The 11,741-nt window shown below is 38.3% G+C and overlaps 1 protein-coding gene across 3 annotated transcripts in view; it reads left to right on the top strand.

Annotated features, from left to right (window-relative positions):
• Positions 1–11,741, top strand: part of LOC106884023 (zinc finger protein OZF) — a 25,138-nt gene that overhangs the window by 1,646 nt on the left and 11,751 nt on the right. The gene's annotated exons all lie outside the window — the stretch shown is intronic.

Here is an 11,741-nt window from a genome sequence, read left to right as displayed (position 1 = left end):
GGATTGCAGCTCATAGGTTTGAGCCTCCTCTCCCCAGTTGCCAAAAGGTTGTTTTTTTTTTTAACTGCTCATATATTAACATAATTGCACGTTTTCTTGTTTGAAGGCAGTTACCAGCTTGTGCTGAAGTGATACGTGTTAGCTGGTAAAATGTAGAAGGTTGAGAGTCAGGCTAAGAGATAAAGGCAGGTAATGGAAACAGAAAATGTACAAAAGCAGTACAAGTATGTATAATGTTAAAATAGGGGAGTTTAAAAATAAGCACGTTTTTTTTTAATTATCAGATATATCTTTCAAACACTAATAAGTTCATATATTTTTAATTGAAACTACTTTCTAAGAAATTCTTGGTCGTTTCTAATTTTGTCCAAAAAATTCTGAGCCAGTTGGAATGCTTATTTTAGTCATCAGAAGACGCCTGGCTGTAGCTTCTACCATATTGCTCCTCTTTTTTAATAACTACATCAAATAAATTACCAATACTTATTACTTGTTTTCCAGTCTTTGGGTTGATCTTAACTGCAGATGGTTGAACATTGAAACAAGATATGCCTCCAGAATTTTAATTCAACAAATCTTCTGCACATTCAAAGTTCATGGTCTAAGATCTAAATACGAGAAGCATCTTTCATAAAAACTTGAATTTTTTTTTTTTTTTTCAATGCTTTAAGCACTTTCATCAAGTTCAGCAAGGCCTTTGCATCTTGTGGTACCAGTTCACAGTTTTCTTGTTCTACATTTATTATAAAGTTTAGGTATTTCCAAGTAGGAAATCAGATAATGCCCTGATAATGCCCTCAAGGAAAAATAGCTTTGCTCAGCAAGCAGAAAAGGAGTATATATAAACTCTACATGCTGTTCCTAATATAAGCTATGGACACAAGAAATGTAATAGAATTGGAAGCAGACTATCAGAGAACATACTCTTTGTATGTGATAGATGCACTGGAGCAATATGTGCTATGAACACACCAGAAATAGATTTTCTTGAATGCCTAGATGGCTCACTAACTGTAGTTGATAGCTGTTATTAGTTTCTTGTGAGGATATACTCAATCTGACTTGTATGCCCACTAGATTGATAGGTGATCAGGTGGCTGGCTGCTTTTACCAGGCTAGTGTTACAAATCATTAGGTCATATGAATCACAGAACTCCAACAACTTTGTTCTTTCATTTCTAGAACCAAAACTATGTTCCTCCATATACACCATAAAATCCATTAGGCTACTGCCCAACATGTTGAAGTGATAATAAGGTCATTGTCATTCTTTATTGCGGTAACCTGCAAAAGGCCTTGTAGAAGTTGTCCTTCAGTTTGTCTGTCAGTCCGGTATGTGGAGCATAGGCAGAGATAAACATTGCTGTCATGTTTTCCAAGCTAGTCTAAGCTTAATTACACTATCACACAATCTGACTACCTTGATCACTTTATTTATCCATTTCTTTACCTAAAGCATGCTCACACTATCCACTCATTATTGCTATCTTCCCAGGAGAAAGAATTTGAAACACTGCTCCTTGCCTGTGAGGGGTTTAGTTGAGGTTCCCCACCATTTTACCTCTTGCACATAGTACACATCTACATGCTTCCCCTCAAGCATATTTCATCTATTTCATTGAACTTAACTTTCATTGTGCCAACATTGGTCCTGACAGCTCTAAGGCTATAGGCCTGGGAGAAGTGAGAAGTTAATTGGAGGATAGTTTTCAGCACCTGAAAGCATGAAGATGAACAATTTTGTGAACACTTGCTAGCAAGCAGTGGGTTCTTTCACCTGTCCAGTGAAACAAGCATTATTTGTCACAACAGATTACATTTCTGAGACAAGCATCTGCAATCTAAGGAGAGGGGAGCAATAGGGGGTGAGGAAGTGGGGGATGGGTGTTCTGGCTTAGCAGGACATGACTACAGGTGATGGTGAGTATATGTGGACAAATTTGCACCTCACCTGTATTTTATATATACATATGTAAGCAGTGGCGAACTGGGTATGAAAATATTGGTTGCCAGGAGACTAAGGGGGCTCACCTGCAACTACAGTGCTATCATTTAATTTTTTTTTTGTTAAAAGTATTCTTTTCAACTGTCTACAAACACAGCCAGGCTGAAATAATTAATGCATCTCCCAGGAGTGAATAAAAAATTCTCAGACTTGAGGGGATGGGACCCTTAGATAAACTCTACATGCTGTTCTTAATGTAAGCTAGGGACACAAGAAATGTAATAGAATTGGAAGCAGACTCTCAGACAACATACTCTTTGTATGTGATAGATGCTCTGGAGCAGTATGTGCTATGAACACACCAGAAACAGACTTTCTTGAATGGCTAGATGGCCCTCATATATGGATTCTAATGGCGCAGGGGCCCACTTGCCATCGGGCAAGTTGGCAAGCTGGCCAGTCCACCACTGTATGTAAGAATATATATAAACCTTCACATATCTAATGTTTGAAAGCTGCACATGTATACATATATAGCCATCTACATATACATGTGTGTGTGTGTGTGTGTGTATACATATATACCTCACACATACATGCACACATATACATTGTACTTAAACACAGAATGAAGGTCTAGTTATGGGTAACAAGGTAAACAAAATGTGTGCATCCATCATAAAGGTGTGTAGGTGGGAGGGGTAAAATAGTCATAGCACATAAAGCTGGTTCCATAAATATTGTTAAGTCTAAACTAATACTACGAAAATGTGTTGTCATCTATCAAGAACTCCAGCATGACAGCTACTAAAGAATTAACACTTTTATTACCCTATTTCTGTTGAAATATGCTGACTTTGTTTCAATTAATTTTTAAAATAATGAAAAATTTACACAAATAACTGTCACTATTAAACTAGTGTTTAGAACATAAATTAACCTGAAATTTTGGTGGAAGATTTTAACTGAGATTACATTAAAACCAAAGGTTTGTATCATGGAACCAGAGGTGGCTTCAGGCAGGTTGGTATCAAAAGGGTTAACAAGCTATTTAATAATCCCTTTTACTACAGGTACAAGCTCTGAAATATTGGTGGGAGGGAGTTAGTTCATTACATTGATTCCATTGCTCAACTTGTACTTATTTCATTGGCCCCAAAAATGAGGTGAAGTTGACCTCAGTGAAATTTGATCATACTAAATAATACTAAAAATACATAGTAAGCAAGGCACATGTTGTTAAACTAACAGAAAACGGGCACAGTGTAACACTAATAAACTGAGATTACACTGTACCAACTGAGAAAAATGAAGAAAAAGATCCCCAGAAGAAACCAATTTACTAAAACTTTAGTCTTTTGCTGATTTTACCTTGTCGCCTCTTGGTTCTAGGTTTAACTTCAATTCTTGGAATTTCCTCTCTAACTCCACTATAGACTCAGCTATGAGATTGAGATCATCTGCATACAGGAGTTCATATGGGCAGCCAGTTTTAAACTCCACTGGGATGGCCTGTGGGACTATATATGTGTATATGAGAGAGAGAGAGGGAGTGTGTGTGTGTGTGTGTGTGTGTATAGATCAAATTTACAGAAAACAAAAGACGAAGACAAGTGAGGGAACAACAAGCAGGTGTATTAGCTTGGCGCTTGGGAAAAATGGAAAAGTCTTTGACCTTTTGAGCCAATGCTCTTCGACAGAAAGGGTTGAGAGGAAAAAAATGGAGAGAGAACAAAAAAGACACACACATACACAGCACAGAGAGAGAGAGAGCTAGAAACCCTGCATCTGGGAATCCGATAAGGGGCAGCACTGGACAGATATGGGTTTTTACCCCTTTTACATAAGAGAGAATTTTTCTCTTCGTGATAAATGCAGTGAATTTGCCTTTAAAAGTTGAAATACATCACAAACATATATATATATATATATATATATATATATATAGCCAGATAAGAAGGCGAAGTTTAACACATCTTAATGAAAAGTTACAGTTGTTTCTCAAACACTGTTTTAACACCATTGCATGCAAAAGTTCAATGTGAAAAGTTATATAATATTTAAACACCAGAGTGACACTTCATCAGACTTGCATCAAAAGGTGCAGACTTAAATTGTGTTTCTACCAATCAATGTATTTTACTTATATCAGATGCAAACAAGAAGTATAAATAAAGATATGAATAAGATTCTGAAATGGAGACAAGCTATAGGCACTAGCAACGCCAGTCTTATTTGGATTGTATCTCACTTTTTGCTAGACCTGCACATTAGTTTTACTGATGTGACACTTGGATTTTTTATCAGATAAATTTCAATCTTACATAAGACTACAATTCAAGAGTGTAGATAGCCTCAAGCTTGGGTTGAGTGCTGAATTGGAAATATCTCATCTTCCAGGACCTTAATGTATCTATATTTATATACATCTATGTGTGTGTGTGTGTGTGTGTGTATCAGGTTGTAACAAAAGTTCCGTCTGATTTTTTTTCAATGACGAATAAAACAACATAGTGGTTATTATAAATGTATTTAATCATTAATATAAACCATTGTTTTAAATGACCTTATCCCATCTGTTAAGCTTTTTGATGCCACTTGTATAAAATTTATTAGGTTTTGAGTTGAAGTAAGAGATAACTCATTTTCAGCCTCATCTTCTGAAGTTAGTCTCCATCCAGATGTTTTTGAAAACTTTTAAACAGATGGTAATCCGAAAGAGCAAGATTTGGGGAATATTGTGAATGAAACATTTTTTCAGCAAAGTCTTTCTTGGAGATCTTCGGTCATTCATGCAGTCAGAGTCATGTGTTTTCATGGTGAAGAATGATCGCTTTTCTGTTTGCTGAAGAGGAATGTTTTTCTGTCAAAAACTACTTTTAAATGCCTTAGTTGTGGGCAGTAAACTTTGGCTGCGATTATTTGTCTATTGTTTAGTAACTCATAATAGACAATTCCTTGCATCATACACTCAGAAGAATCTTCCTTGGATGCAGGCTTGCTCTTGGTTGATGTACAGGCTTTTCACCAAAACTAAGCCACTGATGCCTTTGCTTAACATTGTTGTAAAAGATCCACATCTCATCCTCAGTGATGACTCAGTCCAAAAAAGGCATTTGAAGCTGATGGGTATGCAGTGATGCACTATAAGCGACATGTTTGCAACTCTTCACTTTCTAACCTTTGACTCTTTCCTAAGCCTTTTCATTTCACGATGGACACTCATATGCCTTACTTTGAAGTGTCTGCTGAGTTCTCTAACTGTAATGGTAAGGTCAGCTTCACCAGCTGCTTTCAGTGCCTTAGAATCAAGTCCTCTCTTCACTCATCTTTCAAACTGAAGTTTCCTTTTCTGAAACAAGAAAACCACTTCATATTCTTTCATGCACTATGTTGTCACCATATGTGCTTTTGATGGATTTTGCAGCTACATCTGCATTGTTTCCTCTGTAAAATTCATAGAGTGTAGCATGATGAATGTATTCTTTACCCCAAACATGGGGGCAATTTGAAAGATTTTCTTCAAGTAATTTTCCCAGAATCTGAAAGAAAACAAGAAAATTTTTTATCTAAATATTGGTAAAAGATAAGACTTAAATCTTGTTCAAAGTTTCCCATCAAAAATTGAAACAGAACTTTCATTACAGCCTATATATATATATATATAGTGTGTGTGTGTTTGCATGTCCGTGTGTGTACATGTATGTGCATACACTCATGCATATATGTGCACATATGCATGCTTATATGTATCATCATCATTTAATATCCACCTTCCATGGTGACATATATTGGACAGCTGGACAGGATCTAACACCTCAGAGAAATATGTTAAGCTCCAGTCTGTTTTGGCTGGATATGCCAACCACTTTATGCAAGACTAAAGGCCTAAAGTGATTCCTACAACCAAAAGCGAATAGAAGAAAGAGGGTGTAATGATTCTAGGTGGTGTGGTAAGAGAGAGTAAGGTGTATGCGAGGAACACATTTATAGTTTTGGGAGGGTGGTAGTAGAAAGAGTAATAGTAGAAACTACTGAGGGGGAAAGAAATATGGAAGGGATAGGAGAAGGAATTGGAGTCAGGGGTTAGTGAGAAAGGGAAGGATGGAGTGGAAAATTGATAAGGTGGAAGCCAGAAGGAGAGAGATAAGAAAGGGGTATTAAGGGGGCAGAGAAGCTGTGGGAAGAGGACAGTGAGAGAAAAGGGAACAGTGAGTGAATGCAGTGGGAACAATGAGAAAAATATGCAACAACATGCATAATTTTATATCGTGCACACATCAAACTTGCCTAACTTTTATGTCACTTATATTCCAAGTTTTTTTACAGAATGTTTTTGATGATGTGTTGTAATATAGAATGTTCAGTGAGAGAAGCAGTTCATGCAGTCAGAAGGTTCCAATAGCTTGCCTTCTCTTGCATTAGCTCATAGGTAACAATTTGGCAAGTGATTGTGCAAAATAGCAAGAAAAATAAAGAAAATAATAATAATGATAATAATAATAATAATTATAATGATGATGATGATGATAATGATGATAATAATAATAATACAGGGATGCAGTGCCAGGCAGTGGCTCCCATGGCTTTTGATTTTAAATAATTGGAAGTGTTATCATGTACATGTTTTGTCTTGGTGTAAAAGATGGACTACAGCAAATATTCTGCTCAATACCACAGATTTGCTTGTCAGTTGTTTGACCTTAACCAGTTTATCATGTCCCTTAGTGGCTGACGATATGTGCATCTCTGATCATGAGCAGAAGTAGTGGGGGAGCATCATAACCATGTGTTGAGAGGAATTCTTTGGGGTTTGAATAATTCACCTTTGGAAACATGGGTGTTTTGTTCATCATCCTTAAACCAACCTTATTCAGGGACCTTTTGAGCAGGATGGGCTACTCGACCTGAAGAAAATTCTAACTGGCTCCCACTTGCAAGGTCATGCGCTGTTTATCTTGATTTGAGATTCACCATGTTGCGACATATGGTTGTAATGCATGTGCCTAGTGTACCCTTATCAGATGGGTAGTCATGACAGGCTTTGTATATTTTACCCCAGTGTCAATTTGATGGTAGCTACATGTATATACATATTTTGTATTGTTCTCTAAAATAATTCTTTCTTGTTTGCTCTGCTCCCTAAAATGATTCTCTCTTGTCCGTCGTTGTTTTTGTAAACTGAAAACATATTAATTCATTAAATAACTTCCAAATTGTAATCTCTCCCTCTAAAATAATCCCTTCCCTTGTTTCTATATATATATATATATATATATATACACATATTTCATACTGTTCTCTAAAATAATCTCTTTCCTGTCTGTATCTCTCTTGTTCCTGGATGCAATGGTCAGTTACTACGATTTCTCTTACTTCCTTAGAGAAAAGTCTGCCATCTTCATCCATTTCTGGCTGTCGATCCACACCTGTTCCCCACCTCTCAGACTTTCATTAGTTTATTCCATGTATTTGGCCATTTGATGACACTTGAAAATATGCACAGCTAAGCTAAGAATTTCCCTTGTTTTTAATTACCTCATTCATTCAAACCCATCTATTCTCTAAAATAATTCTTTCTTATTTTTTTCTGCCCCTAAAATGACTAACCTTGTCTCTTAGCTACATGTATATACATATTTTATATTTTTCTCTAAAATAATTCTTTCTTGTTTGCTCTGTTTCCTTAAATGACTCTCTCTTGTAATGGTTGTACCCACCCTTTCCCCTTCCACCACCACCAATACCAGAAATCTCATTTCTCTTACCAGAAATCTCGTTTCTTTTCCTGGACATCCAGTTACCCTTCCCCTCTCTCCTGTTATATTGGTAATCTCGCCGCCCTTTCCTTTCTCTTCCTCACTCCATCTTTGGACTAACTAAACCAGATAACAGCCCATTTACCTTCTTTCTCACTCTTTTTTTTTTTTAAGCATATCTGCAGCATCAGTAATGCTTACATCCACAATGCTCATAATGCTTATATTTACATCGCCCCAAACACTTTCATATACAATGCTTCCTTACTCCCACTCCCCAGTAGAGTCAACAGCCTTAACAATTGTAACATATTTGAATGATGGGAGGTTAAAAGCAAGAACAACTATTGTGATGTCTGTTACCAAAAGATCATGGGAACCTTCTTTTCAGGTGCTGAATAACATCTCTCCTTCTTGTGTTTCTCCTATATCTCTTTCCCAGTTTTCAGAGTTGGCACTGTAAATGTAGGCACGTTGAAAGGTAGGTCTAGCGAGATTGTAGAAATGTTTGAATGGAGATGTGTTGCATACAAGAGGTAAGGTGGAGAGGAGCTTCAGCCAGAGTCCTCACAGGCAAAGCACATAGGTATAAACTCTTCTGGGAAGGTAATAGTAATGGAATAGGGGGTGTGGGCATACTTCTTGCAGAGAAATGGGTGGGTAAGGTCATAGAGATAGTGAGGGTGTTCAATAGAGTACTTAAATTCAAGCTAGTCTAGCAGTATGGTATAGCTACAATTATCTCTGCCTATACCCCACGAGCAGGCCTACCAAATAAACAGAAGAATCACTTTTATGATATTCTTCTGCAGGCTACCTCAAAGATGAGTGACAATGATCTCATATTTGTGGCTGGAGATTTTAATGGGTATGTCAGACAGCAACCTGGTATCTTCCATGGTGTACATGGAGGCCATGGAGTTGGTACCAGAAATGAAGAGGGAACTAGGCTCCTGGAGTTCTACGATGCAAATAACCTATTGATCCGCAACACCAACTTCAGGAAGCCAGCCAGCCAGCCACCTGATAACCTATCAATCAGGTGACTCTACTAACCAGATTAATTTCATTCTCACTAGATAGCGGGATGCATGGTTGCTCTTAAATACAAAGACCCTCCCTGGTGAAGAATGTACCCCCCAGCATAGACTAGTTATTATTAACTTTAGACTTGAGGCCAGAAGGATGCCAAAAAGCAGACCAATCTGGAAAAGAAGGACTTGGAAGCTTAAGAACCCTTCACATGGTCAGAGATTTAGGGATATCCTTACTGAGAAATTTGATGATAGGGAGGAGGAGCTACAGTCCTGTGACATAGAAGGCAGCTGGGAATTCATGTGAGACAGCTTGCTGAACACCACAGACCAAATCTGTGGCTGGTGCAAAGTCCCTTCCAGACCTAGGGTAACATGGTGGTGGAACAATACTGTAGACAGGGCCATTAGAGCAAAGAAACAGGCCTTGAAGGCCTGGAAGAGTGGGGGTAGCTGGAGACTGTATCAGATAGCCAAAAGGGAAGATAGGAGACAGGTATATATATAGCCAAGGGAGTAGCAGAAAAGAAGTTTGCCAATGTTCAGTGATGTGAGGACCAAAGAACTGAAGTATTTTGGATTGCAAGACTGTTTGTGAGAGAAAAACATGATGTCATAGGAGAGAAATGGGTCCACATGGATGATGGTGTCCTTGCGTTTAATGATTCTGCAAAGAAAGAGGCTTGGAGATGCCATTATGAAAGACTGCTGAATGTGAAGAATGAATGGGAGGAGGAGAATCTGCCGAAGGTTGACGCAAGTAAGGGACCAGCGACCCATGCCAGGGGGAAAAACTAAAAGTAATCAATAACTTCTGCTACCTGGGGGTGGTTGCTCTGAGAAATAAACTAACACAAGCAGGCTGGATACTTGATGCATCACACACACAACACACAATACAAACTCTAATACAACAAAAGACTGCACCACACCTCAGAAATAAAAAGAAACTGGTGCAATGCAATACTGGGAAGAGTTTGCACACTCCCAACAACAGAAAAGAACATACAATGCTGCACACACCCCAACAACATGAATGTGTAGAAGTTGATGCAGTAGAATTTTGCCTGAAATTACCAAATGTTGAACAATGACATTAAGATGCATTACACAACAAGGGACTACACAATCAATTCCATGTAGCCACAACAGAAGTTGCTGGAAAACAGGTGAAATTGGCTGAAGAAAGGAACACTGAATAAAGAGACTGAGAGCACTATACTGGCAGTGCAAGACCAAGCTTTGGCCACGAATTGGAGGGTCAACTTTAGGAATGAGCAAGTGTCTCCGCTGTGCTGCATTTGTAACAGAGTGGATGAAACCATTGCCCATATCATGATCGAAAACCTTAGACTTGTCCAAAACTATTACAAGTTGTGGCAACATAAGGTAGTGAAAGTGCTATATTGGAAACTGTGCGAAAAGTGGGGGCTAGAGAGAGGTAAGATGTGGTACGAGCACAAACTGCAGAGAGTGGCAGAGTCGGAGAATTGGTATTTCCCAATCCAAACAGATCAGGTGCTAGAGCATAACAGACCGGACCTAGTGGTGGTCGTCAAGATAGTTGATGTGTGCCCCTTTGACCCTTCAAGAAGGAAGGCGAAAAAATGGATAAATACAGTCCTCTTCAGTACAAATTAGCTTGGCTATGGAAAATGAAGAAGGTGAAGATAGTGCCAAAAATTATTGCTGGGTTCTTGAGGACAGTATCAGAAGGCATCAAAAGGAATATAAAGGAAATTGGAATAGAGTACCAAATAGAATTTTTACAAAAGGTTTGCTTCCTTGGCACATCCAGAATAATCAGGAAAGCATTAGAAAGTTGAAAAGAACAGATAGCATGGTATCATAAGCTGCAGGTAGCAAGCCCATTATGCATGCAAGACTCCAGGAACTCCAACAAAACCTGAGATAAAAAAGCTATAATAAGAAAATACCCTAATGCAATACCAGGCAGTGGCTCTCATGGCTTTGGATCTTAACTGATTGGAAGTGTTATCATATTTTTGTCTTGGTGTAAAAGATGGGCTACAGCAAACATTCTGCTCACTACTGCAGATTTGCTTTGTCAGTTTCTTGATCTTAACCAGTTGAGCATGTCCTTAGTGGCTGATGATATGTGCATCTCTAATCACAAGCAGGAGTAGTGGGGGGGGGCATCATAGCCATGTATTGAGAGGAATTCTTTGGGGTTTGAATAATTCACCTCTGGAAACATGAGTGTTTCATTTATCCTCTTAAACAACCCTTATTCAAGGACCTTTTAAGTGGGATGGGCTACTTAACCCGAAAAGAATTTTAACTGGGCCCCATCTGCAAGGTCATGTGCTGTTCATCTTGGTATGAGATCACCATGTCATGCACATGTGGTTGTGATGCATGTGTTGGTGTATCCTTATCAGAGAAGTAGTCATGATGGTATATTGGGCTTCATATATTTGTACCCCAGTGTCACTTTGATAGCATGTGTTGCTTTCTCACTCAGTAATAATAATAACATGTGCAGAAAGAGTACAAGTGTAGACATGACAAAGTAACCCAAAACCTCCATTGGCTACTATGCCATAAGTATGGATCTGAGGTTATGGGTGCTTGGTATCAACATACACCGGAAAAGGTAATGGACGAAAAGGGGAAGGCAAAAATCCTCTGGGACTTTGACTTCCAGATAGACAATGTATTAGAGCACTGAAGGCCAGATATAGTAACTTTTAGGAGGGACAAACAAGAATGCCTAATAATTGACATGGCAGTGTCAGGGGATCAACGTATCATCATGAAAGAAAGAGAAAAGGTTGATAAATATGGAGAGCCAAGATTTGAGATCGCTAAGATATAACAGTTACGAGAGTCAAACATAAAGGTTATCCTTATTTTCATTGGAACATCAATACCACCCAATCTGAAAAAAAACCCACCTGAAAACTTCAGAAATACCCTACAATCTAGGTGTATTGCAAAAGTCAGCATTACTTGGAACTGCATGCATATTGCGTAGAGTAC

The sequence above is a fragment of the Octopus bimaculoides genome, chromosome 14 (genome assembly GCF_001194135.2).
Source record: "Octopus bimaculoides isolate UCB-OBI-ISO-001 chromosome 14, ASM119413v2, whole genome shotgun sequence".
Classification (NCBI taxonomy): domain Eukaryota; kingdom Metazoa; phylum Mollusca; class Cephalopoda; order Octopoda; family Octopodidae; genus Octopus; species Octopus bimaculoides.
The sequence above is the reverse complement of the archived record's forward strand: the minus strand, read 5'-3'. Positions and strand labels throughout refer to the sequence as shown.